Raw genomic sequence first — 25,938 nt, 5'->3', positions numbered from 1 at the left:
CTCACATTATTATGGAACTGGGTTCCCATACAATGAACACAGATGAATTAGTATAGCTTATAAAGAAAAGTTTTAATTACAACTGTTCATGAGAGCTTTTACTCAGACCTTATTCAGCACCTACAGCTTTCTGCAGCTCTGTAAGATCCTACATGAACAGTAACAGCATGGAGCCAGGATCCTACACAAGAGATACTGTATCCTGCTTATTGGAGCTTTGTCTACCCACATAACATCACCCTACATAGCTCAAACACCACTGTGCATCACAGCTTCTCTCAACCATTTTCATGTTGGTTGTCACACAGGTAAATTTCAATCAAGACCACAGCAAAACCACATTGCAAGTTATAAAATCCACTGAAAGAGAAACTTTTACCTCTAAGAGTGAGGAGCCTATTCAAAAACAGGGCCAAAATAAACAGATTCATTCTTACTTCATGTTTCCTAACCCCTAGTCCTCTCTTCCTGGGATCAAAGCCATTGTCTTAGCCCTAGTTCTTTCTCCTCCCTTGGCAGTGGGCCCTGATTGCTTGATAGATCACAGCTGCTTTGATCTCTTCTCATCTTAACTCATTCCTCCCCAGCAGCGCAGCAGTAACACAAGTGGGAAGGGTTTGTTATTCCTACATCTGGCAAAACTGGTTCCAAATATCCTTTCAATAATCAGAAGATAAATAAATGTCATAGCAAAAGAATGCAGGAAAATTTTCAGAATATTTTATTGTAATTGAACCCCTCTAAACTCTGAGAGGTCAAAATCTCTGAAAAGCAGCATTTCACATAAATGTGCATAGAGGAAGCACACTTAATCCAGCAGTCAAAAAGTTTCTAGAGAAGCTATTTTCCCTTCTTTTTCCCCAGCACACCCCTCCTCTCCCCAGCATTATTAATAGCAGAGATCGCTTGTCTAGCCCACTCCTACTTCATTGTCCCTCCTGTAGCAATTGTGAGAGACGCAGAGGGATGCAAAAGGCAGGGGAGGATTCTCTTACTTCTGTTTTCACAGTTTAACATGTAGCTTGAGATTCAGAGCAACACAGACAGGCAAAACCCAACAAATTACACACACAAAGTAGCAGACTCTGGATTTAAGACAAGGGTTTCCACAGTATGTTCATGTGGAAAAGCAGCACATGATGCAAATTACATTCTAGCTGATTTAGATATGCCAGCGGATTATTGTCCCTGGGATGAATAAGTCTGTCTCACAGTCAACATTTCCTGTTTACTGCATAACTATGGGGTTACACAGAGTTGAAATACAGCAATTTGGGCACAAGCATGGTATTAATTACACCAGCCTTTGGCAGCTTCTACTTTGCTGCTGCCTGAGAAGAGCATTTTGAACAAGACTCATTATTACATAAATCACTGAGTAGGTGCTACTGAGCAACCCATGCAGAAATACATGCTAGCTTTTCAACTCCCATTTTTTTCTATGCCATATTTTTTCCTTTGAAATTTGTTGTTATTGTTGGTTGGTTGGTTGTTTTTACCATGAGATTTAATTTTCTTCTGAAAACCTGTATTAAAAGTGACAAGTATACTGAATTCCTGGAAACCATACCATATTGAGGAGTTAGTTATTAAAATTCATGTGTCATATTACCTCTTAAACTCAAGTCATGGGTACCAGATCCTTAGTAAGATTTGAAATGCATATGACACATGCAATGCCTAGCAGTAACAATTTTTTCCTGCAGTCTACTATGAGACTGTTATTACACCAGTGTCCTCCTGTGAACTCTTAAAGTGGATTGTTCAAGGCAATGGAAGGATTAGACCTACCTGTGCACAAAGGCTGTAATATTTCACTAAGATGTCTTCAATTATCTAGAGACACTTTGGAATGCCATAGGAAAGGGTTCTTTAAAGGGCTAGAGGCCTGCTTAGAAGCATAGAAATGGAGAAGAAGATGCAGTTGGTGAAAATTTAATTGACTTTGCAGTTTGACTCTGTCATCAGTCACAGAATCATAGAATCATAGAATAGTTAGGGTTGGAAAGGACGTTAAGATCATCAAGTTCCAACCCCCCTGCCATGGGCAGCAACACCTTGCTCTAAACCATATCACCCAAGGTCTCATCCAACCTGGCCTTGAACACTGCCAGGGATGGAGCATTCACAACCTCCCTGAGCAACCTATTCCAGGGCCTCACCACTCTGACAGGAAAGAATTTCCTCCCTATATCCAATCTAAACTTCCCCCATTTAAGTTTTAACCCATTACCCCTTGTCGTATCACTACAGTCCCTAATGAAGAGTCCCTCCCCAGCATCCCTATAGGCCCCCTTCAGACACTGGAAGGCTGCTATGAGGTCTCCAGGCAGCCTTCTCTTCTCCAGGCTGAACAGCCCCAACTTTCTCAGCCGAGCTTCATATGGGAGGTGCTCCAGTCCCCTGATCATCCTCGTGGCACTCCTCTGGACTTGTTCCAACAGTTCCATGTCCTTTTTATGTTGAGGACACCAGAAATTCACACACTACTGCAAGTGAGGTCTCACAAGAGCAGAGTAAAGGGGCAGGATCACATCCTTTGACCTGCTGGTCATGCTCCTTTTGATGCACCCCAGGATATGGTTGGCTTTCTGGGCTGCAAGTGCACACTGAAGCCGGCTCATGCTCATTTTCTCATCAACCAGCACCCCCAAGTCTTTCTCCGCAGGGCTGCTCTGAATCTCTTCTTTGCCTAACCTGTAGCCGTGCCTGGGGTTGCTCCAACCCAGGTGTAGGACCTTGCACTTGGCTTGGTTAGACTTCATAAGGTTGGCATTGGCAGGGCTGTATCCCATGGAACTTTACTGAGCAGGCTCCTGAAGAGGCCGAAGTCTGCTCTCTTGAAATCCAGGGCAGTGAGCTTGTTGCATGTTCTTCTCCCTGTCCTGAGGATCTTGAATTTGACCATCTCATGATCGCTGCAGCCAACATGATCAGCTACCCTGAAGCATCACATTTCCAACCAGTCCCTCCCTGTTGGTGAGCACGAGGTCAAGCATGGCACCTTTCCTTGTCAGCTCCTCTATTATTTGCAAGAGGAAGTTGTCTTCCGCACAATCACAGAACTTCCTGGATTGCTTGTGCTGGGCTGCACCGCCCCTCTAACAGACATCAGGATGGTTGAAGTCCCCCATGAGGACAACGGCCTGCGAGCTTGAAGCTGTTCCTATCTGTCTATAGAGCGCTTCATCCACAGAGTCCTCTTGATCAGGCAGTCTGTAACAGATCCTCACAGTAACATCCCCCCTTATTGCTCTCCCTTTGACCCTGACCCACAAACTCTGTTAACTGATAACCTGTACCATACTCTCCAACCTATCACTGACGTAAATAGCAACTCCCCCTCCCTGTCTGATGAGCCTGTCTTTTCTAAAGAGCCTATAACCTTCCATTCCAACACTCCAGTCATAGGAGCCATCCCATCATGTTTCTGTGATACCAGTTATATCATATTCCCATAGACACGCACATATCTCTAATTCCTCCTTTGCTCCCCATACTACGGGCATCTGAGCCAAGCTTCAGATGAAGCCAGCTGAAACATCTCTACATTGCTCTGAGCACTTATTATAGGTGCTGGCAACTGACTGGGTGTGTTGGAATGGAATGATGCCCTCCTCCCCCAGCACATGTAGTTTAAAGCATCCTTGAGCAGCCTCTTACCGAAACAGCTCTTGTCAGGGCCCAGCAGCCCCAGGTAGACTTGCACTCCCAAACTGAATACCCATGTTCTAAACACCCAAACCCCCAACTATGGCACCACTGTCCTAACCATTTATTAACCTGACAAGTCTGCCTGGCCTTTTTAAGGTTCTCCCCTGTATCCTGGAGAATTTATGACAATATTACCTGAGTTCCAGAGCCCCTATCCCCCACCCTCCGCCAGGGCTCTGTAGTCCTTCCTAATTTTCTCTGGGCTGCTGCTATAGATATCACTAGCATCCACATAGACCACTAGAAGTGGGCAATAAGTGGGACTTATTAGATCAGGCAGCCCCTCTGCAACATCCCTGATCTGAGCACCTGGTGGGCAATGCAACTCCCTTGAGAGTGAGGCAGGCCGACAGTGGGTGCCTCTGTGCCTTTCAAAATAGAGTCCCCTACCACTATGACCCGCTGCTTTTTCTGGCAGCACCAGTAGTGATCCTCTTTACTGGTGCATCAGCAGGGTTGTTCATGTTGTGAGGTGCTTCCTCGTTAGCCATCTGCAGAACTGTGAAGCAGTTTTGAGTGGGGACGTCACATTTAGAAGGAAGCCCCTCGGTTTTAATTGTCTTTGTCCTCCTTTTTTTTTGTTGATTTTATTTTATTTTATTTTTGTTACTAGCTCCCAGCTTCCTCTGTTAATACCCTCCTTCTTGCCTGTATGAGCTAGGAGGGACGCTTGAGGCCCCTACACAGTTTGGGCCTGGGACAAACAGTCCTGCTTCCTCTCAGCTTCCCTGACTTTTAGCTTACCGACAGCGTTCCGCAGCTCAGGCCCCTGCTGCAGGAAGGCCTCCACCAGGGCACACCGAGTGCAGCCCTGCCCACTGTGCACCCTCGCCTCAAGAGGCACTTTGTACACTCCCGAGTTCTGCCCTGCAGACTCCCCTCTCATCGGCTCTGTCTGGGTGCCTACGCTGGCCACCCTCACGGCAGCCAGAGCAGAGCTCCTAGGCCGCGTCCTCTTTGTGAGGCCTGTACACACCAACTCGCCGGCTCTGCCTGCGCAAACTGCGCGGCGCGCCCCTTTCTCCCACTGTGTTCGCCGAGCATCGGATCACTCTTGCCCCCTGGGGCAGGTTTTTAACCAGTCAGGGCTGGTGCCGTCCCTCCTGGCACCAACCCCTGTGAGTCAGCTGCTCGCGTCAGCTGAGCTGTCGGCTCCTGGGCAGGTCCCGGAGGCTTTTGCCGCTCTGAACCAAGGGTTCCGGACGTGGAGATTCCACCTGCTCCGGTGTTCAAGGCGCCCTCACTGGAGCTGCTCGCCTCAGCAATTTCTAGACCCTTATGATTGTTTGCGTGGGGTGGTTTCAAACTGCAGTAACTGTCTGGATTTACACATTGTGGATCTGAAACAAAGCAATGACGATTTTCAGATCCTGTATTGAGTAGAGATGTCCTTAGGGAGTGGTACTTCATCTTTCTGTTTACTGTGTCAGTCTTCCACCCAGGCTTTGATGGACATTTACATTTCTTGCTTCCAATCCCTCCCCTGTTTCTTCCTATGACAGCAGATACCTTCCAGAAAAGAGAATTGAGACCTAGGTCCAGTCAGCAGTTTTTATACTCTTCTTCTATCAGAAAACTGCCCTATGTTCATCTCTGCCCTGTTTCTTTACGTCTTCCTCATTACCACACAAAACTGCTGTTCTACACAAGCACAAGTTGTGGAGGCTCAGGGGAATTAACTTCGCGCTGTGGTACTCCTCTGCATTTCTACTTTGGTGCCAGTGTCTGCAGAACTTGTTCTGGAATTTTATTTTGATCTGAAATGCTGACTGTCTCCTGGAAGGCAAAATTTTTTCTCATTCTCAGTACCTTCCCTCCCTTATTTGACACCAATAGCTATTGGAAGAGGAATCCTAAATTCCTTAGAAATTAAGACACAGGTGAGGAATAATTGTCACAGAAGCTATGGCTTGAAGCTTTTTATGCATTTCAACTATGCAGAACTGCACAGTTCAAAAACATGTAAAGATATGACAAAGTCTAAAAATAGATCTCTGAATTTAACAGGAAAAAAGAAAAGCAGTTTTAACACAGTAGAAATACTGAGATTTTGAAAATTACATGGCTTGAATTGACAGGATAGGCAGAAATTGTATTTATCCTCTTTGCTATGTGTTGGGAAAACTGGAAGGGTGGTAACAGGACAGGAATGGTGTCTGTCTTAAGCAGCACAATCTCTACAGCCACCATAAAATCCTCTATAAAATGGCCTGTTGTTGATGTGATGAGCACATTGTCAGATAAAAAGTCAGTGTTACATTTCACAAAGTAATAGATTGCTCTTCTTTGCATCATAGAAAATTGCAGTATTCCTCACTGGTGTTATTTTCTTTTCTGGTATGTCATAAAAGAAGTCCCAAACCAACAATTATTTACTATGCTTTTACACGGGATGTTCCCAGGGCCTTTTGAGTCTTTCTCTGATGTTGGAAAGCAAATCCTACTGCCAGCACCAGTATGTCCTCCACAACAGGATAAAGCCTAAACGTCCAGGGATTTGAGTACAAGTTAGTGCAGAGGGCTCTGCCAGGTACTGGCAGTGTGAGAGGTGGGACACAGGGCAGCAGAGGCATCTCAGGCTGGAGGCAGTGTGGTCCCTGCTGCTGGTGAGCTGCCCTCCTGGGCATGCATCACTGCCGCTGGAAGGAAGTGAGATGTCGCAAGCCTCTGAGTGCTGTGTTCATGCTGTTGCTATGTCAGTAACCCCTAATTTGAGCTAAATTTGAGCTAAATTAGAGCTCCACTGTTGTTGCTGCCACAAGGGTTGCTTTCATAGCCCACAGGCGGTGAATGGAATTCTCATTTTTTCGTGTGAATTAATCTCATTGTTTCATTGCCTGAATAACCGAGTACAACTGAGCTTCATTTTAAGTCTGCATAGAGTCATTACACGGCCAAAACAGACAAAGGGGAAAAAAAAGCCAAACAAACCACAACATTATGAGAATGGTGGTCAGATAGATCTCATTTTTAAAATGAGCATCTTGTGTCCTGAAATGACATGCTGCCTTATGCTGACTACTATGGAGCAGGCAGCTTCTCCTGTGTGTGGTGGCTGCTGCCTTGCATCCAGCATCTGTCCTGCCCTGCATCCTGCACTGCTGCCCCAAGCTTTCCCAGTTTCTTACACTGAAAACTGGAGCTGCTCAGAAAGGCTGGAAGTACCTGCCCAGCTCTTAGGCTGCACAGCATCTCCACAGAACTTAAAGAGGCTGCTCTTCCAGAGGGTACAGGTGGAATAAACCTATGAGAAGCAGCTTGGGCTGCTGGGAATAATCAACAGTTTCTTATCCAGGTAAGCTGAGGAGAAGACCTAGTTGGAGGCTTACTTTGTTTTCCACAAAGTGTTTTTATTTTATTTTATTTTATTTATTTATTTTATTTTACTTGTTCCTAGAGAAATGGGGAAGAGATCTAGGAATGTGTAGGAGTAGCTTTATGTCTCCGCTTCTAGAATTTCCTGGCATCCAGGGCTGTTGCACAGAAAGCATGTGCTTGGAGCAGCTGGAAATTCAGATACATAAATGCATATACTCCTGTTATTAGAGGTGAAATAAGATTTCAGGGAGGAATAGGGAGCCAAAGAGGTGGGGGAATCAAGTACTTTATAGTGCTGGCATGCTTGGAGGCATTTTGCAACTTGCTCCATTTCTGAACCAGTATTTGCAGGAATCACACTACTAGCCAGTAGTGTGGTGTCTCTGATGGCAATGCTTTTAAGTCTAATGCAAAAACCATCACTGCCTAGTGGCATTGCAGAGCACTACTTGGCAACCTGCAGCATCAGTTGGGCTCCCAGACTATTGTTATCAGGGACCAATATCCAAAAGTAGGCCTAAATACTGCTACTCACAGTGCATCCCCACCTCTAAATGTAATATATGGGAGGAAGCAGTTTGGTTCATTTTCTCAAGAGAGGACAAACATGCTTTCTAACATTTTTTAGCACAGCTTGTTCATTCTGCCCGAAATAGGTTTCCAAAAATGCTGCATCATGACATATGCTCCTGGACTCAAAGCAAAAGCCATACACTTGTAATTTTATCCTCTCTCAGAAGTAAACACTGTAGAAATGGGACAGGTGTAAGATGAACTGCATTGCAGAATTTTGCTTTTACTTTCCTGAATAATGCCCACAATGGTGGCAAGGAGGGATAAAATAAATCATTCCTAACAGCCATGTGATATTTGGCTTGGATTGTCAGCATGAAAAATGTGGAAAACTACTTTCATAAGTATATACACTGAAATGATTCTGTTACTCTTATCCCTCATTCATGGGATTTACAGAAGAACCTCTCACAAGCATATAATTTGAAGACAGTGATACCTAGTAAACTATCTTTCCTTGAAACTAATACTGATACTAAACTAGAACCAGGCAGGGGTTTTCAAAAGCATTAGATTAAAAGGAAACAAGATCATTACTACTTTATCAGATTGATTAGTGGATTTTGTATCAAATGTCCCAGGTATCAGTGAAAATACCGGGCTTCAGGGATGGGGGTAATCAGACATTTCTTCTGGGCCCTTCCACTGCTGCTTGATGGAACTGTGTGGATGCCTTGTTTTCTAAAGGAGATTTAAGGCTGTAGATGAACATACTTTGGAAGTCTGGAATCTGGAGGAAACATTTTATTCTGTTTCCAGTAAAAGTACACTGGAACAGGAGTCTTTGAGAAACACAGTGAAAAAGGGTCTATATTACTGTGTCAGAACATGCTGAAGTCCAAACTGCAATACTTCTCCCTTAGGAATTCATAGTGAGAAGTCCATGTTAGTCACTCTAGAGCATGTATTTTAAGGTTTTTGTTCTGGTTTGTTCTATAAAAAGGTGCCCATGCTTTTGTTACTTCCTAAATAACATGAAATATATCCAGTGAAAATGATGTATGCTTTCTTTTATTCTTTTTTATTTTACAACTCTAGCAGCTTAAGAATGTAGGGAATGGTCTTGGGCACAGCAACAAGAAAAATGCAGGAATTAAAGTTGTGGAGGGGAGGCCAATCACTTCACACTTTTTATAGACCAAAGAATGATAATTGGTCTGTTTTGAAAAGAAAGGTGTATCTGTAGAGTTATTCTACTAGGCAAGAACATTAATGTTTTAGTAAAGTAATGAAATGTCATATTAGCTTGGTTGTCCCTACTCATCTGTGTCTGTATAATGTTCTGTTGTGTGATATGAGTAAACACATTACTTTGCAGTCTAGAGTAGCCATTGCACTGGTAGTTTTTAAGCCTCTTGATAACTGATTTTCCTTACAGCATTTTGTCTTACCATGGAAAAGAAAATAGGAAAATACTGGGGAAGTTGTCCAAGTAATCTGTGATTTATACAATGTCCTTTCATCCTTATTACTCTGTTTATTACGATTGCTGCAGCAGAAATAAAAAAAAAAATCCACTTTTCAGTGATTAATAGTTATATGTAGATATATATAGATGCATTTTATACTGCATCTAGGATGTCATTCATAATAGAATATTCTTTGGTCTCCATACTCAGTGCTATCATCTCTACCGATCTTTCAAACTATAGCAAGAGCCAACACCTGAAAAGGACATTCAGAGAGAATTCTGCACAGGAAATAGTGTTGACTATTCAATATATATCAATCTCCTTTCCAAGGCAGAGCTAAAATGTTACCCTTTAGTATAGTACTAAGGGAAACTTAATTGCTGTTAGAGTGGCTGAGAAATATCCCCAAGCCTCCAGTATCTTTCTACCAAGCAGAAGGCTGGAGATGCTTAAGGTATTCTCAAAGCCTGCTTCCTGTTGAAAGGAAATTGCCTTGGCAAGAGATCTCTGCTAGACAGCTGCACAATGCTCCCTGAAGAACCCCTCCCAGGCTCCAACACAGCAACAGAGAGTGGAGCCAAGGATGAAGGCTGGAGGACCATTCTAAGAGCACAGCTTTTGCATTACCACAGCACAGATGTTTGCAGTGGCACTATAATCCACCTGCACAGGCTGAAATGTGGCCTGGTTTGAACTGCCTAAATTCCATTACAACTGTGAGACAGACATCATCAGGTTGACAGGAGAACATTTCAATATCACCTTTAGCTGCTCCTTTCCCTCCTCTCCTCCGACAACCTGATTCTATGGGCTCCATGTTGAATCTTTGTGCTATGTACTCATGGGCAGTGTTCACAAGAGAAAGCTGGGCAGAGATCTCCAAGCTGAAGATAACTAAAAATGGTCAAGATGCATGGTTGTGAAACAGCTTGCAAGCTTACTAGCTTTGTTGAAAAGCACCCATTTTAAGTTTTGGTATCACCCTTCTTGAAAGAAGCCATGTTTGGGAACCTCTGCATTCGTGCATGCGTACCTCTGCAGTCCTGCTGCGCTGCATGGTTAATACTAGCCAATTTTTGTTGGTGTTAGTTTAAAGACCTATGAATTCTCTCAGTAGGGATCTGATTTAAGAGGATGCTTAATCTTCTGTGCCTGACTCCTCTCACATGGCTCATATGCTGTCCAGTGTCAGGCACTGAAATGCACTTCTATACCATGGCATTATGATCCTGAAAGTTACCACCAATTCAATAGAGATCTGAACAGGCAGGTGCAGACTTCTGATCTGTTGGCTAAAAATCTGGACAGACTCTGGATACCTCTGAAGTGCCTGAGGGGAACTGATATAAAGAGGAATTGATATATTGAGGGGAATAACTTATAAAGTTTTTATGTGATTCATAAGGTAAGCACCTAGCTGTCTCACTCCATAAGTAACACAATACTAAACCTGAGTTTTTGTGGATTTTAGAAAGGTAGCACTCTATGTAGGACTAGTGTTTGTTCAGTCATTTTTCTGTTTTGGCAGTGTAACCATCTTAATTCAAGTTCAAGGCTCTTTTCATGTTTACATTTCTGGGTTTAATTCCTGCTCCTCTTTTTTTTTTTTTTTTTTTTTTTTTTTTGATACAAGTACCAACACAGCTACCTCTGTCTGTGTATGAGACAGACATGTGAGATTCTTCAAAAGCAGAATACAGAATACTGGTATCTGTTCTCTTCCTCCCCCTGAACTTCTGATGGTATTATTTTTATTTGCTTTGAGGAAGATGGTGTTCAGCATATGATTGATACCTCTCTAACTCTTTATTTTTTCTTCCTTGTAAACCTATGACAACCATATCTCTGATAGAAAAGACAGACATTTCGTCAACAAATGTACTCAGTTTTAAAGAAAACGTGAAATCAGTTGAAGTCTTCAGCTGAGATAAAAAGTACAGATTGGGAAGCATTACAACTTATTTGCAAAATGTGGAGAAATATTGGACAATATGGAAAAAATTAGTGTTTAAAAGATCTTTTCTAGAGTTAGAAATGCCATATAGAATAATCAGACCATATTAGATCCTGCTGAAAGGATGAGATTTTGTGGCAAGTGAAAAGTTGCTCTCATTCCTGCACAACTGTCATGGCTGCTGCAAGGAAGGAGAATATCTGTAGTAGACAAGGATAGTGTGCTATACTTTTGAGTAACTACTTTAATGCACAGTGTTCTGTATTATGTATGTTTACTTTGCAGTCTTGAACAAATGCAGCAGGGAATAGTTCTGCCCTGGCAGTATTCAAGGCCAGGTTGGAGAGAGTCTTTGGGAAGATGGTCTAGTGTGAGGTGTCCCTGTCCATGGCAGGGAGGTTGGAACTAGATGATTTTGAGGTCCTTTCCAACTCAAACCATTCTATGATTCTATGATTCAGGCAAGTAATTTGGTAGCAGATGTAGGTGACAATAGAACTGCCCTTCATTTGATCTGAAGTTGTTATTTTTTAACATTTGACTAAAACAGTCCTTGGACTTCTCATTTTGTGACCACCCACTTGAGAATAACTCAACTTCCTTTATCTTCTAATGACAAGACCAAGCCTTGAGTCAGACATAATGAAAGAATAAAAACCAGACTACAGCGTATTTCAAAGTAGAGCTCAAGAACTCAGTTTCAAAAGAACCAGCAAAATCATGATGTTCACTTGGAGGAAAAATTAAACAAGATGAAGTTTGTGGTCCTTCACATTCCAAGAAAGAAATGGCCTTTGCCCTAAGTATATCTGTGCATGTTATATCCTATAGAATCTTTATGCCTGAATGCTCTTTTTTTCCTTTCAGAAAAAAATATGACATGACATCCAATAAATTAGGCATACAGAGAATTTCTCAGAAGCCTGCACTCAGCCAACCAAGAAGACTGATGTTGCTTGAGTAAATCCCCAAGAGCAAAATGGGTCTAATTCTTTACAAGTGAGTGCCTGGCCAAGTTCTAGTGTGTGTGACTGCTGAACATAGAGGGTTTATGTCACAAAAACCAAAATCACTATTTGAAAAGGAGCTCTATAATATCACAGTATCACAGTAGGTTAGAGATTGGAAGGGACCTCAGAAGATCATCTAGTCCAATCCCCCTGCCAGAGCAGGAACACCTAGATAAGGTTACACAGGAACGTGTCCAGGCGGGTTTTGAATGTCTCCAGAGAAGGAGATTCCACAACCTCCCTGGGCAGCCTGTTCCAGTGTTCCGTCACCCTCACTGAGAAGAAGTTTCTTCTCAGGTTTAAGTGGAACCTCTTGTGCTCCAATTTGTACCCATTACCCCTTGTCCTTTCATTGTTTGCCACTGAGAAGAGCCTGGCTCCATCCTCGTGACACTCCCCCTTTATATATTTATATACACTAATAAGGTCACCCCTCAATCTCCTCTTCTCCAAACTATAGAGACCCAGCTCCCTCAGTCTTTCCTCATAAGGGAGATGCTCCACTCCCTTAATCATCTTAGTTGCCCTGCGCTGGACTCTCTCCAGCAGGTCCCTGTCCTTTTTAAACTGAGGGGCCCAGAACTGGACACAATATTCCAGATGAGGTCTCACCAGGGCAGAGTAGAGGGGAAGGAGGACCTCTCTCGACCTACTAACCACCCCCCTTCTAATACAACCCAGGATGCCATTGGCCTTCTTGGCCACAAGGGCACAGTGTCGGCTCATGGTCACCCTGTCGTCCACCAGGACCCCCAGGTCCCTCTCCCCTACACTGCTCTCTAACAGGTCGTTCCCCAGCCTATACTGGAACCTGGGGTTGTTCCTGCCCAGATGCAGGACTCTACACTTTCCCTTGTTATATTTCATCAAGTTATTCCCCGCCCAACTCTCCAGCCTGTCCAGGTCTCGCTGGATGGCAGCACAGCCTTCTGGCGTGTCAGCCACCCCTCCCAGCTTAGTGTCATCAGCAAACTTGCTGATAGTACACTCAATTCCCTCATCTAAATCGTTGATGAATATATTAAATAATACTGGTCCCAGTACCGACCCTTGAGGCACTCCACTAGATACAGGCCTCCAACTAGACTCCGCCCCATAGACTACAACTCTCTGGCTTCTCTCCTTCAGCCAGTTCACAGTCCACCTCACTACCCGATCATCCAGACCACACTTCCTCAATTTAGCCGCAAGGATGCTGTGGGAGACCGTGTCAAACGCTTTGCTGAAGTCGAGGTAGACCACATCCACCGCTCTACCATCATCCATCCACCGTGTTATTTCCTCATAAAAGGCTACGAGATTGGTCAAGCACGACTTCCCCTTGGTGAAGCCATGTTGACTGCCCCTCATAACCCTCTTATCCTTGATATGCCTTAAGATGGCACCAAGGATAAGGTGTTCCATCACTTTCCCAGGAATGGAGGTGAGGCTAACCGGTCTATAGTTACCCGGGTCCTCCTTCTTGCCCTTTTTGAAGACAGGAGTGACATTTGCTTTCCTCCAGTCCTCAGGCACCTCTCCCGTTTCCCAAGACTTGGTAAAGATGATGGAGAGCGGTCTAGCAATGACCTCAGCCAGTTCCCTCAGCACCCGCGGGTGCATCCCATCTGGACCCATGGATTTATGGATATCCAGATTGCTCAACTGGTCTTTAACCCATTCCTCATCAACTAAGGCAGACCGCTCCGTTGACCTATCTTCATCCGGGGTCTCAGCGGTACAGGGCTCTTCAGGACTGCCTCCAGCAGAGTAGACAGAGACAAAGAAGTCATTCAGTAACTCTGCCATCTCTGTATCTTCTGTCACCAGGGCACCCGTCCCGTTCATCAGCGGGCCTACATTGCCTCTGGTGTTAGTTTTACCTGCCATGTATTTGAAAAAGCTCTTTCTGCTGTCCTTGACCCCTCTCGCCAGCTTTAATTCCAAGGAGGCCTTAGCCATCCTAGCAGCTTTCCTACATCCTCTAGCAGCAGCCTTATATTCTTCCCAAGTGGCCAGCCCTTCTTTCCATGACCTGTAAACTCTCCTCTTCCACTTGAGCATACCGAGCAATTCCCTATTTAGCCATGCAGGTCTCCTGACCCTCTTCCTTGACTTCCTACGTGTCGGGATGCTCCGATCTTGAGCTCGGAAAAAGCAGTCCTTGAATGTCAACCAACTATCTTGGGCCCCTTTCCCTTCAAGCAGCCTAGCCCACTGGATTTCCCCTAGCAATCGCTTGAAGAGGCCAAAGTTTGCCCTGCTAAAGTCCAGGGTTGCGATTCTACTTGCTATTCTACTGACCCTACCACACAAGATCCTGAATTCTACCATCTCGTGGTCGCTGCAACCAAGGCAGCCCTCAACCTTCACTCCTTCAACCAGACCCTCCTTGTTAGTGAGGATGAGATCCAGCAGCGCACCTCTCCTGGTTGGCTCATCCACCATTTGCATGAGGAAGTTATCATCCATACACTGGAGGAACCTCCTGGACCGCGGCTGGGTTGCCGAGTAGTCCTTCCAGCAAACATCAGGGAAGTTAAAATCCCCCACGACGACCACGGCCTGTGACCGTGAGGCCGCTGTCAGCTGCCTGTAGAAGGCCTCGTCAACTTCCTCACCCTGATCCGGTGGCCTGTAACAGACCCCCACAACAGTATCGCCCCTGCCAGCCTGCCCCTTAATTCTCACCCACAGACTCTCGACTCGCTCATCATCTGTCCCCGGACAGAACTCAACGCACTGTAGCTGCTCTCGCACATAAAGAGCAACCCCACCACCCCGCCTGGCTGGCCTGTCTTTCCTGAAAAGGACATAGCCCTCCATGACTATATTCCAGTCATGTGAGCTGTCCCACCACGTCTCTGTAATTGCCACCAGGTCATAATCTCCTGACTTAACACAGGTTTCTAGCTCCTCCTGCTTATTTCCCATGCTGCGCGCATTGGCGTACAGACATTTCAGGGAGCGAGCCGAGCACACCGATTTCACCCTAGGATTACAGGAGGCCTCCCAGTCTTCATCATTTCCGGAGCGGAATATACCACATTATGCATTCCTTCTGTGAAACTGTGAGTACAGTACTCCTGAAACTGTGAACACATTTTTTAAGAGTCTTTTTCATTACTGGATGAAGAAGTGTTTAATTGCTTGGAAATTCGTCCACTCAGCTCCAAAGACTAGTAATAGTAACATCAAGCTTTCCACAAGGAAAATCTTTCCAAAATCTCAGTGTCCCTTCCTTGAAGAAGGGAGACATGCCAGAAGTCAATAATCTGAAAGTGAAGAGATCCATAGAGAAAGATTCAGCTTTGCTTTTGTTGCTGTCAGAGGAAGAAGAGACACGACAGCTTAAAGATCTCATTAACCATTACTGTTGCTTGAAAAAGCTAAAATCTCTATGTGATATTTCAGGCTAATTAATCTTGACTAATCCCAGTCACTGGAAAATAAAAACTTTATGTCAGGTATTAAATACTATTATTTATGACAACTGTCACATTGAAACAATTATGCATTGTTTCTTTTTATTGGGAAGTTGTTGTTTTAATTCTTCTGCATCGCTAAAACTGTATATTAGCTTAATCTGAAATCTGGCAGATGCAGAGGGCACAGAGCAGTTTTGGTGTGTAGAAGTAAGGTTCCTGACATAAAAAATATTTCTGGTTTGTGGAGGAGACAATATATGCAACCACATAGCTTTCATGAAGTAAAGGTTAATATTCGTGGACTTAAGTTTATATCTTTGAGATTCAATGTAATTAATGATAAACTCATCAATTTAGTAATGGAGAATTTATGACTTGTGTCATTTTGGGAGAAGCAGCAGGAGAAAAATGTGACTTGAGCACAATTCTTTTGCTGTTTCTCAGTTGTCAGAACAGCAGAGTAACCTATTCCAGCTTTCTTGAAAGTTTAGCATACTCTCCATCATAAATCTGGCCATATCTGTTGACTGACACTCAGGGACGTAGAGCCAGCCTGAAAAATCTCAGCTTCTTTTATGCAGGTATGGAGCATGTGGTCTGTTCTCTATTCTGCTGTTTCTGTTTTCACAACCCAGAGGGGCCAGCAAATTGGACTATGTTTCATACTGCTTTTATTCACAGACATACGTGACTTGAAGAGATAATCAAACTTTCCTAGTACCCTTCTACCAAAATACACTGGTGTCTTTCATGTTTTAAATGCTGTGATTTGGGCAATGTGTCAGGGAGAACAGGTCAGTGGTGAAACACACAAAGATAGAAAAGTACTGTTTGTTCGCTTTGGCTCCTTCCCGGAAGGTCCTGCTTTGGCTCCTACCCGGAGAGTCCTCCTTTGGATACTCCTGAGAAAGTCCAGCTTTGGTTCCTCCCCAGAAAGTTCTGCTTTAGAGCTCCCCTGAAAAGTGGAGACCTTGGAGAACTTTCTAGATATTGCTGGTCACTTCTTCTGACATAGGCTGGCCCCCTGTGTCAGAGTGTGATTTTCTGTTAGTATAAAATCCTGAGCCTCATGCAGTGCAGGGAGACAGAACCTCATACCACTCAGGTCAACGTTGCTTCTGTGGGAACACCCGCTAAGGTTGAGCCGCCACCTCTCATTGCAATGATGATGTTTCTCGCAGCAGATTTCCTTACCTTCATTACCAAGTCTTTGGGCTTGGTAAGATAAGCAAATGTCAGAAGTATCCTTTGCTGTATCTGTTAGTATCTCTATATGTTCTTATATTAATAAACTAGTTGTGAGTTCTCTATTTGTGTCTCATTTCTCTCACCTGGAATCCTCAAACTCCAGAACAGGCAATTAGACTGTCGTCTTTCTTCCCTAATTTAAAAAAGTCGTTTTTGTGACTATAAAATGACATTTGAAAAGAGGAAAGGTTCCTTATAGCAGCCAGTAACAGTGCTCATCCTTTTGCTTCAGGTGGGAATAGATCTATTCTCCAGGTTGTGACTGAATTTTGAGTCCTATCACCAGTGATTTCAGATTCTGAAACATGATTTTGTCAGGAGAAGATTTAATTTTCTGAATCAATTTGTACTAGTATACATCGATCTGGAATATTGTCCAAATGGGCAGCATTATTATATACATTCCTGAGTGTTTAGCAGATAGGATAGCATGAAGGCTATCACATTAAAAAAAATACAGAAATTCCTCAACTAATTAATGGATTAATTCCAATTAATGATAGTTTTTTGTTTTCTAAGTAATGGGAGATCGCAGTCATGATATTTATCTGTTTTTCATCATCTACCCTTGTACACATACATGTTCTTTAGAAGAGAATAATGTATCAGATAGGAATGACGTAATTTTAAAATTATACATTGTATGTTAAAGGTATGTTGGAATGCGGTTGTAAGGTGGCAAAGTTAAGGACTTAAATTACAGGTGAAGCAGTTGCCTTTCTAATCCTCATTTAGTTCTCCTTGCATATATATTTTGATATAGTCTCTGATTACAACATCAAATGCTTTGATTGCTGTTTCATTCTGTTTAGGGGATTGAACTTGCTCATTAAAAAGCAATTTTCGATGTGTGACCTGTACTTTATTTACTGTGATCTTGTCAGATGCTACCTAAAATATGGAATTCTTATTTGTGGACTGCCTTCTGTGAAGCCAATGGAATGTAGAAGTGTTACCCAGCATTCCACAAATGAACTGAAGTTGAACATCAGAGCACCTAATCGTCTTAGATGGCACAGTTTTTTTTCACGGTATAGATTTGCATTTTAAGATACGGCTTTCAGCACTTGCTTGCCTTCAGTTCTGCATGGTTGATTTTCAATTTGATGATCTTAAAGGTTTTTTCCCAACCTAAATGATTCGGTGATATGCTCATGCCCTGAGAGACAGCTGAAATAAGATGACTAGAACATCAGCCCTGTGACTTTACATTTGGTGAGTTTTATATTATTTTCTCAGGGCAGCACTGTACCATTTTAACTGACATCTTTCTGGTTTTTATTCAGGAGATACGTAATCATGTTTCACCCATGAGATGCCGTACAGCTTGTGCCAGAGTGAGATAAGCACAAACAAGTAGTGTTTTCCTAATGGATTTCACAGAACATGGAATGATGCAAGAGGCTTCAAGGGCAGTGGAATTGGGTGAGGTGAAAAAAGTTTTGTATTGCAGTATAGAAATGAAAAGTGGATTAGCACCAGTAAAATGAGTTCTGAGATTTCTAACCTTTTGAAGTTTGATTCTGAAACTGTAATAAACAAGACAGCTTTTATAACTTCCACTGAAAAAGAAAGGATTCTTGAGCAACTACCTTTTAGAGGAACATAATGTAATATGAAACATCATCAACATATTTTTAAAATACCAACAAAGACTTTTTTTAGGGTTTGTTGGGGTTTTTTTTGCATGAATTTTTGTAAATACGCAAGACAAAATGGGATCCTTTATTACACAGAGCAGTTTTTATGCCCTGTCTTCAACTACATTGTGGATTAAGCTGATTCTACAGGCAATAACTAAAATAACATCGACATTCCTGTTTAAAGCAGATAGATAGCATTTGCATTGTAAGACACCCATTTTCTCAAGCAATGGAAATGTAAGCAGTGGGGTTTTGCTATTTGTATTTAGTGTTTGTGAGAGCCCATTTCTGCGTGCTGATTAATACTGATTGGTCCTTTTCTCCCAAATATCGCTGTTGAGGTTCTCTGGAATATGTAGCTAAGGTCTCTGTCACATAATAAGAGAACAGTCCTTCCATGAACTTCATAATCCTAGGGACATACTAGAGTTTCCTGAACTGCACAGGAACAATGATTTTAATAGATTTTTAAAATACAAGTACTTGGTTCATAGGATGAGAATCACATGACAGGATTTTCTGCAACCTTCCAAGTTCCTTGGGCACAGAAAATCAGCCAGGCAAGATGACTCTAAAGGATCCCTGGTCTTCAAGGCATTTTGTAAGATGTACACAGCTATCCAGCTGAAGCATCTACCGGGAGCACAAGCAGCTCCAATAGTTTGGCTTTATGTTCCATTTTCATATCCAACATAGATATCTTTGGTCAAAATAATAACCCTACCTATGAAATTATGAACTTTCAGAAGCAGATTTGATATGGAACAAAATATTTTTTTGCTATTGTTGTTTTTTTTCTTTATTAGGAGCAGCAAAGAGCAAATGTCATTTCAGCCTGTACAGACTCAATATTTTCAAATGCCTCAGACATGGATTTTGTTTCCCTTTGCCCCCATATCAAAACCATTGGCCCATGATTTGGGTCCTGAATGAGAAAATAGTTTCCTGTTGCTCATGGAACAGTGATTTTCTATAGCATGACAGAGTAAAAGGAAATAGGAACAGGTGAAGAAACAAATCCTTGTGGAAGAAGAGAATAGGTAATCCTGGAAAAAACGAATCTGCCTGATAGTTAAAAGATAAATGTGTATCTTGGTGTCATTGCAAGATTTAAGCCAAAATCCAATTAAATTACTGAAAGGCACCTCTTTCTTTCTCTGTTTGAACAGAGATATCTTAAAAGAAGCACAATGACTCGTTTAAATCAACTAATACACACTCTCAACAGCAAAGAGTTAATCATGCATCTGCACATTCCAGGGTTTTGCTTAGTGTGACTTTGAAAGTATTATGTCATCTGGCTTCTTTCCATCTGATGAAATGGGGCAGATATAAGGGGGCTGAAGTGGAGGGGTAGAAGGAATTTCTATGCCTTAACGGTATCACAGTCTAATGCAGTCAATTATATACCAGGAATAAATGAAATTGTGCTGGAATAACTTGATTGCTTAAAAAAGTAATTGCAGTAATACTAGATGAAGAAACATGAAATAAATTAATCATATGCCCACTTACCTCTGTGCTGAGCATGATACATCAGAATGAATTTATATATGCTTATTATAGGCATAGTATAGCAATATAACTCATTACAGAGTTACTGGATTTGCAATCTATTTGATATAGTACCTTTTAAAATTCTACTCTAAATCTAAATTGTCTGGATTATAAAAATCACAAGGCCAATGGATAATAAATAGGACTAAACTAGAATGTGTGTGGGGAGTTCATAGAGTGACTGTTCAGAAACAAAAGTTAATATTACGCCTCCACTAACAACTTCATACATCAACTGAAACTGGAAGTAAACAGCATCTTAGTAATAAGGTGAAAAACTGTTACCAGCATAGAAAGTTCAGTGTTCTGCAGACAGTAGCACACTGTAAATGTGAAACAGATAAGTATGAGTACAAAATAGCAGGTGGTTTGTGACAGCTCCTATGTGTCATAGTGGTACACAGATTTTTAAAATACCACATTCTGAATGCATCATGTAATGAAATGACCATTCATCAATATTTCTAGGGTGTCTAGTTATCATTTGATCCCTTATGTATCAGGCAGCATCACTGACTAGTCCTAGCAGGGGCTCTGCCTCCCTTCCACAGACTTCGGTAATTTCTCAAGGTGTATTTCAAACTTGAAAAGGTTTTAAAGCAAGCCTAGCTCTCAAATCTGTATGAAGTATCAGTTTATCCCAGTGATGTGGTGTTTTCCTTCATGACTCTTAATGAAACCATGTACAAAAGAGTTCTTCAATCATTGTTCTTGGTAGTAAAGAGTATGTTGCGCTGGGACTTTAATTTCACTGATTCCTTGTCAATTTTCAGAATGTGGTTATAAAGTTTTTAAAAAACCTTGTTATATACAAATCCTTAAATTGGTAGATTCTCTTAATTTCTTCTGATTGTTACAGGAACTGCATTCATCTGAAATGCCTGAACTGAGATACTCACAATTTATGGGAAATAAATACTATATTCTGAAAAGCAGAGATATGTTAAGTTCTACAGTTATACTGAGAAAAACTCCTTCAAGCAAACTTAATAGTTCCACTTGTCATTTTTTCCAGTGATATGAAATAGTACACTCAAATCCCTGTAAAGTCCTGCCAGAGAGAGAACTGGATTTCTGCAGTGCTGTGGGCTTTCACTCTGTGTTGTGTCTATCCCATTGACAGATCAGTTGGACCATGTACCACATTTTGTTTCAAACCAACATAAAATTAATGATAGTAGCCTTTAATTTTCAGGAGGCTGGTTTAGTTTTTGGAATACGCCTGGATCACCATGTGCATATCCATACAGTATGTAAACGAGATTTTTTTGCAGCTGTTTCTTATTTCCATCTTGCAGATGCTATCTTGCTTACAGGGCAGCTTAGTTGAAAACTGTTGTCTCGTAAGACCAACAATATGCAGTTTTGATTGAAAAGTGCATAATTCTTTTATCATTCACGGGGCAAAAAGCTTGATGTAAAAGTGTGTTCTACTAAGAGCAGAAGACTGTAGGTACAGAAGTAGTATCAAAGCTCCCTTCTGTGAAGTGTAGTTGTCTGTAAAAGCATAAAAAATATGCTTATTCATCTCATTATTATGGAAAGTCCTGGTGACTCACTGCATGGGTGAGAGGAGATGGTTTAGTTATTACTGTTTGTAATTGTGTTTCCTGTTAAGATGGAAACAAAACAGAACCAGTATGGGAGATTCCCATAGCATATGTGAACATGCCTGCTGCCTTTTGTGTTCACATACCCTTTGAGTTAAGGGTTAGGGCTCTACAGGCACATCAATGAAACAGTTCTTAACAGTGAATAAACATGCCTAAGACAAGAAGAAAGAAAAAAAAAAAGAAAAAAAGGAAGAAAAATGAGGAAGTCTTAGTCCTCCCCAGAGCCAGGACTTGGACTGATGGAATTTCCCTAGTGAGGAAACAAAGACATAATGTCTAATTGCTAGAACATAAAGAGTCAGAGGGAGTGCACAGGGTGGCCAGGGGTGCGGAAGAGCACTGAGCCCAAAGGTCATAGAGAGAAAAAGAAACTCAGTTCAGAGTATGTGCAAAACATTCAAGAACAACCACAGCCAAAAGAATGCTTGGGAGTATTGAGGCAAAGGAAGAAAAGAATTAGATGTTAGTCTGGTTTTCATACATTTGTCTATCTGAATGCACATACACACACACAGGTATTCTCCAAGTAACTAACACAAAATTAATTAATCTAATTTCCTTATGTGTTCAACCAATATGTACTCCTATAAATGCTGCAGCTAATGAGATCTGAAAGGAGATTTGCTCAAGCTTCTGGGGAATGGGGAGAAGTAGCCTGGGTAATGCAAATCTAGTACAGGGATGCACTTCCAATGACTGTAACAAACAGGGAACTTGTTTCCCTCAGAGCATGCTACAGGAAAAAGAGAATCTGAAAGCTATTACTGAGAAAGCACCTGGCTGTTTTACTGGCTTCTATACATAGCAAGACTCATATGTCCAGCCAGTGGGAACTCTACTGAGGCTGTGAAAGAGAACAGCATTTGTATTAGAGGATAAGAAAGGGAGTTAGTAAAGAACTTACTGCAATTCAGCTTTTTCTGTTATTACCAAAACTGACTTCTGAAACTTGAGAGCTATTTATTCAAGTCAATAATCCCTAAATCAGTTGCCAGTTCCTTCCCAGAAGGATGCAAGCCAGTTCTCAGGGAGTCAAAAGCCTCGTGCTATCAGCACTTTCACTTCATATCACTCAATCCAAGTTTCTTTTCTCCTTGTTAAATATATGTTGTGCATAGGACTAAAAATGCAATTTTTTTTCTCTCTCTCTTAATACCTTGATATGTATGCTGAGACTTCAGTATTTAAAGGAATAATGTAGGTTGTCACCTTTATTTTATGTTTTTACAGGCCAGATTTCAATACAGCATAGAGTATAAGAAGCCTCAGAGAAAGCAGAGAAATAAAGGTGTTCAGTAAAGCAACGCAAGCTGTCCAGAAATGTTAACAAGTAAGTCTTTGAGTTAGGAGGACACACAAAGGTACTGGTGGTATACACAATCAAACAAATCATACAGATTTTTAATGAGGAACTGATCATGTTTTTTTCAGAGTGCTTTATGAACACTAGTCATGTCTTGCTCCTTAATTTTCCACATGAACAAACAGAACTAGGAATAGATTAAGGACCTTGGAAAACTCCCCAAGTGAGTCAGCAGCAAGCTTAGCATCAGGTCTTTTGAATTTTGAGTCTTTATTCATTATTACCCTGCTTAAAACCTTATTCTATGTGGACAAGACTAAATACCTATGTTCACCTAATATGAAACAAAAGAAAGTTACATTAAAAGATACATTGGAAAGGTATTGACCAGTTTAGATAAGAGTGCAAGCCTTCTGTACATTGAGTTTTGTGGTTTTTTTTTAAATTGCCCCTTCACTCTCTTGAAGCAAAAATTATGTTGGACTCAGATTTATTGGAAAATAGGAGATCTCTCTGATATGTTTACACATCATTAGTGGTTGCAGCTGGGACATAAGTTACCCTTGGCTTTCTGCATCTGGCCCCAGTGTAAGTAGATAAAGACAAATACTTTCCCAGTGCCAGGATTCCACAAGCATACAGTCCAGCCCTCCACTCCTCTTACATTTCTCCCTTCCTTGCAATCTCTTCAAAAGATCCTGTGCATTGAAAGAGCCAAGTTAATTATTTTAAAGGTTCCAATAGTTTATTTTTCAGTAAGATTCTCAGACATATGAATCACCAGGAATAACTGTAGTTCAGGAAAAACTTCTGGGATTTGGACGTAACTGCTAACACTTGGTCAGAATCAATTATATGGGACCTAGATGCAAAGACAAAGGAAAAAGCAAAGATCTCTGAGCACATAGGGAAGCCAAGGAGACATTTTCGCTCAGTTTAGTGTCACAAATGAGCAAGAAAACAGAGCACTGATATGCACTTCTGCTGAACTCTGTTTTGAACAATAAGGGCTTTGCTGAAAGGGAAAAAAAGTTTGGTTATTTTGTTGCATTTTTCTCTTTCTACTTCACATTCTTCAAATATCTTCAAATTAATTGATACACCCTCAGATTACCAGTGTTGTAGAGCTTCTTGAAAAGTGGCTGTCAGTTCATAAAGCCAAGTTCACATTTGTTTTTCAAACTAATGCAAAACTGGGCAGACAAAAATGACAAGAGAGCTCCTGTGATTTTCTCAAGCTTTTATAGTGATACAAGCTAAACTTTCATCTTAGTCATATAAACCCAGAGCCTCTAATAAAAGTTCAAGCAACAAAAAGTAGTTCTAATATTGAGTAGAACCAGTACAACTAGAGCACAGAATATCTGTGCCAGCGAAGTATGTTTCTGCACAGAACAGAGTATTCACAGGATTTGTGGTAACAGTATATGGAATCAATTTATGCCTGGCAAGGAAAATAAAAGTATAACATTTCTTGTGTGAAGTTTTTTCCACATTCACTCCAACAGTGTGTGTCATTAGTTACATCTGTGACAAAAACATCACTTAAAGCAGGCTAGGAAAGAGAAACCTTGGCTCGCTTTCCCTATTACTTCATCTCTAGGGTTTGCCCTGGTGCACTTTTCCAGTAACATGATATTTGGATAGACTCTGTATTGTCTTATATAAAAGAAGTTACTGTAATCACCATCTCCCTATACTCTATGAGGTATTTATAATTCTTTCATTTGACTTAAAAAGTTATACCCAGTAATTTTAATATGGAGGTTATTCCATTTAAAGTCAGTCATACTTGCTCATATATCAGATTAACTAGCAACTTCTCTTAGTTTAGGATGTAAACTGGTCTGTCACTGGCTTTGTGGACTGAAGATTGTGTGTTGAGAGTTGTCATTTGTGGTTTTATGGTAAATTATAAATATATTCCTAGTGCACTTATATAAATTTATTTATAGTTTATGAAAACTCTATCGCAACTATAACGTGACTATAAAAATTCTAACTGCTATAATGTTATTTCATGTTCATGTCAATCTTAAGGTTTTTCAAAACAAAAATAAGTCAATTTTGTATATTTCAAAAAACACAAAACTGGTTTGTCCTTAAGCCCCACCCACCCATTCCAATGTTTTCTCCCAAAGACTCAGCAGCAGCCAGTACCATATGTCACTGAAATACGCTATAAACCTGTGAGTTATTTGCTGTTGTATTTAATTCACTAAGGGGGAAATGCAATCTTATTTGAGAGAGGGAATAGGTTTCCAGGCATTTTGTACAGCAATACTTAATCTCATGTTAGATGACACCCTTAAGAGGCGTTTCATCTGTGAATGTTTAGAGAGAGGAGAAACTTAATAGTAGGATTTAAGACATTTAGTACTCCCTGTGCTTACTTTTATGGAACTCCCTGCTCAGGATGCAGATGTAAGTCCTGTTTTTACATGCCTTTCTTAATCTCAGTTTGTATTTCTGAATTCTGTAGTTACTGTGTAATGGAGCAGAAAGTGTGCAGAACCCTAATGCTGCAGGGAGGTCAGGCACTTGCAGCAGTCATCACTCAAGTTTGGCTGAGGAAGCGTTAAATGGTCTCTAAACAGCAGACTTGTATACTGGCGAAGTGTGAAGTTCATTTTAGCTTATTTCATGTATGGCTATCGTTTTCCACCCGCTACTTGTTTATATTCTGTGGTGGTAGCTTATTTTTTTTCCCCTGAAAATTTCTACTGTAGGAAATAATTTATTGTCATGCAGATTTCCTTACTTTCAAATGAAACCCTACAGTTCAAGGTGCCACTTTTCAGTTGGCATCAAGGTTTAGTGTACTAAGCTGTATAACAAGAAGTTCATAATAATGTTACAAGAGCTGATCCAATAAATCTGACTACTCTGAAGCTGCCTCGCCCTACAGTATGTAGGCCAATGTGTTAGATCTCTATTGAAAAAAATCTGTTGGCCTCCTGTAAGGGAGAAATTAAACATTTTGATTCTATATGCCTTTATAACTTGCTACCAGAACAAAAAGAAAAAAGAAAAAAAAGCATAATTTTAATTTTAATTTAGATTCTGTACTAATAGATAACAGTAACAGTACATATTAATAGCAAAGAAAAAAACCACAAATGAAAAATAGTAGAGTCCAAAGTTAATGAAAATAATAGTTTTGTAGCAGGCAGTTGAACTTCTAAG

The sequence above is a fragment of the Neopsephotus bourkii genome, unplaced genomic scaffold, assembly GCF_033783945.1.
Source record: "Neopsephotus bourkii isolate Nb327-2 ecotype Australia unplaced genomic scaffold, CSIRO-AGI_Nbou_v1 NB_196, whole genome shotgun sequence".
Taxonomy (NCBI): Eukaryota; Metazoa; Chordata; class Aves; order Psittaciformes; family Psittacidae; genus Neopsephotus; species Neopsephotus bourkii.
Note: the sequence above shows the minus strand (reverse complement) of the source record.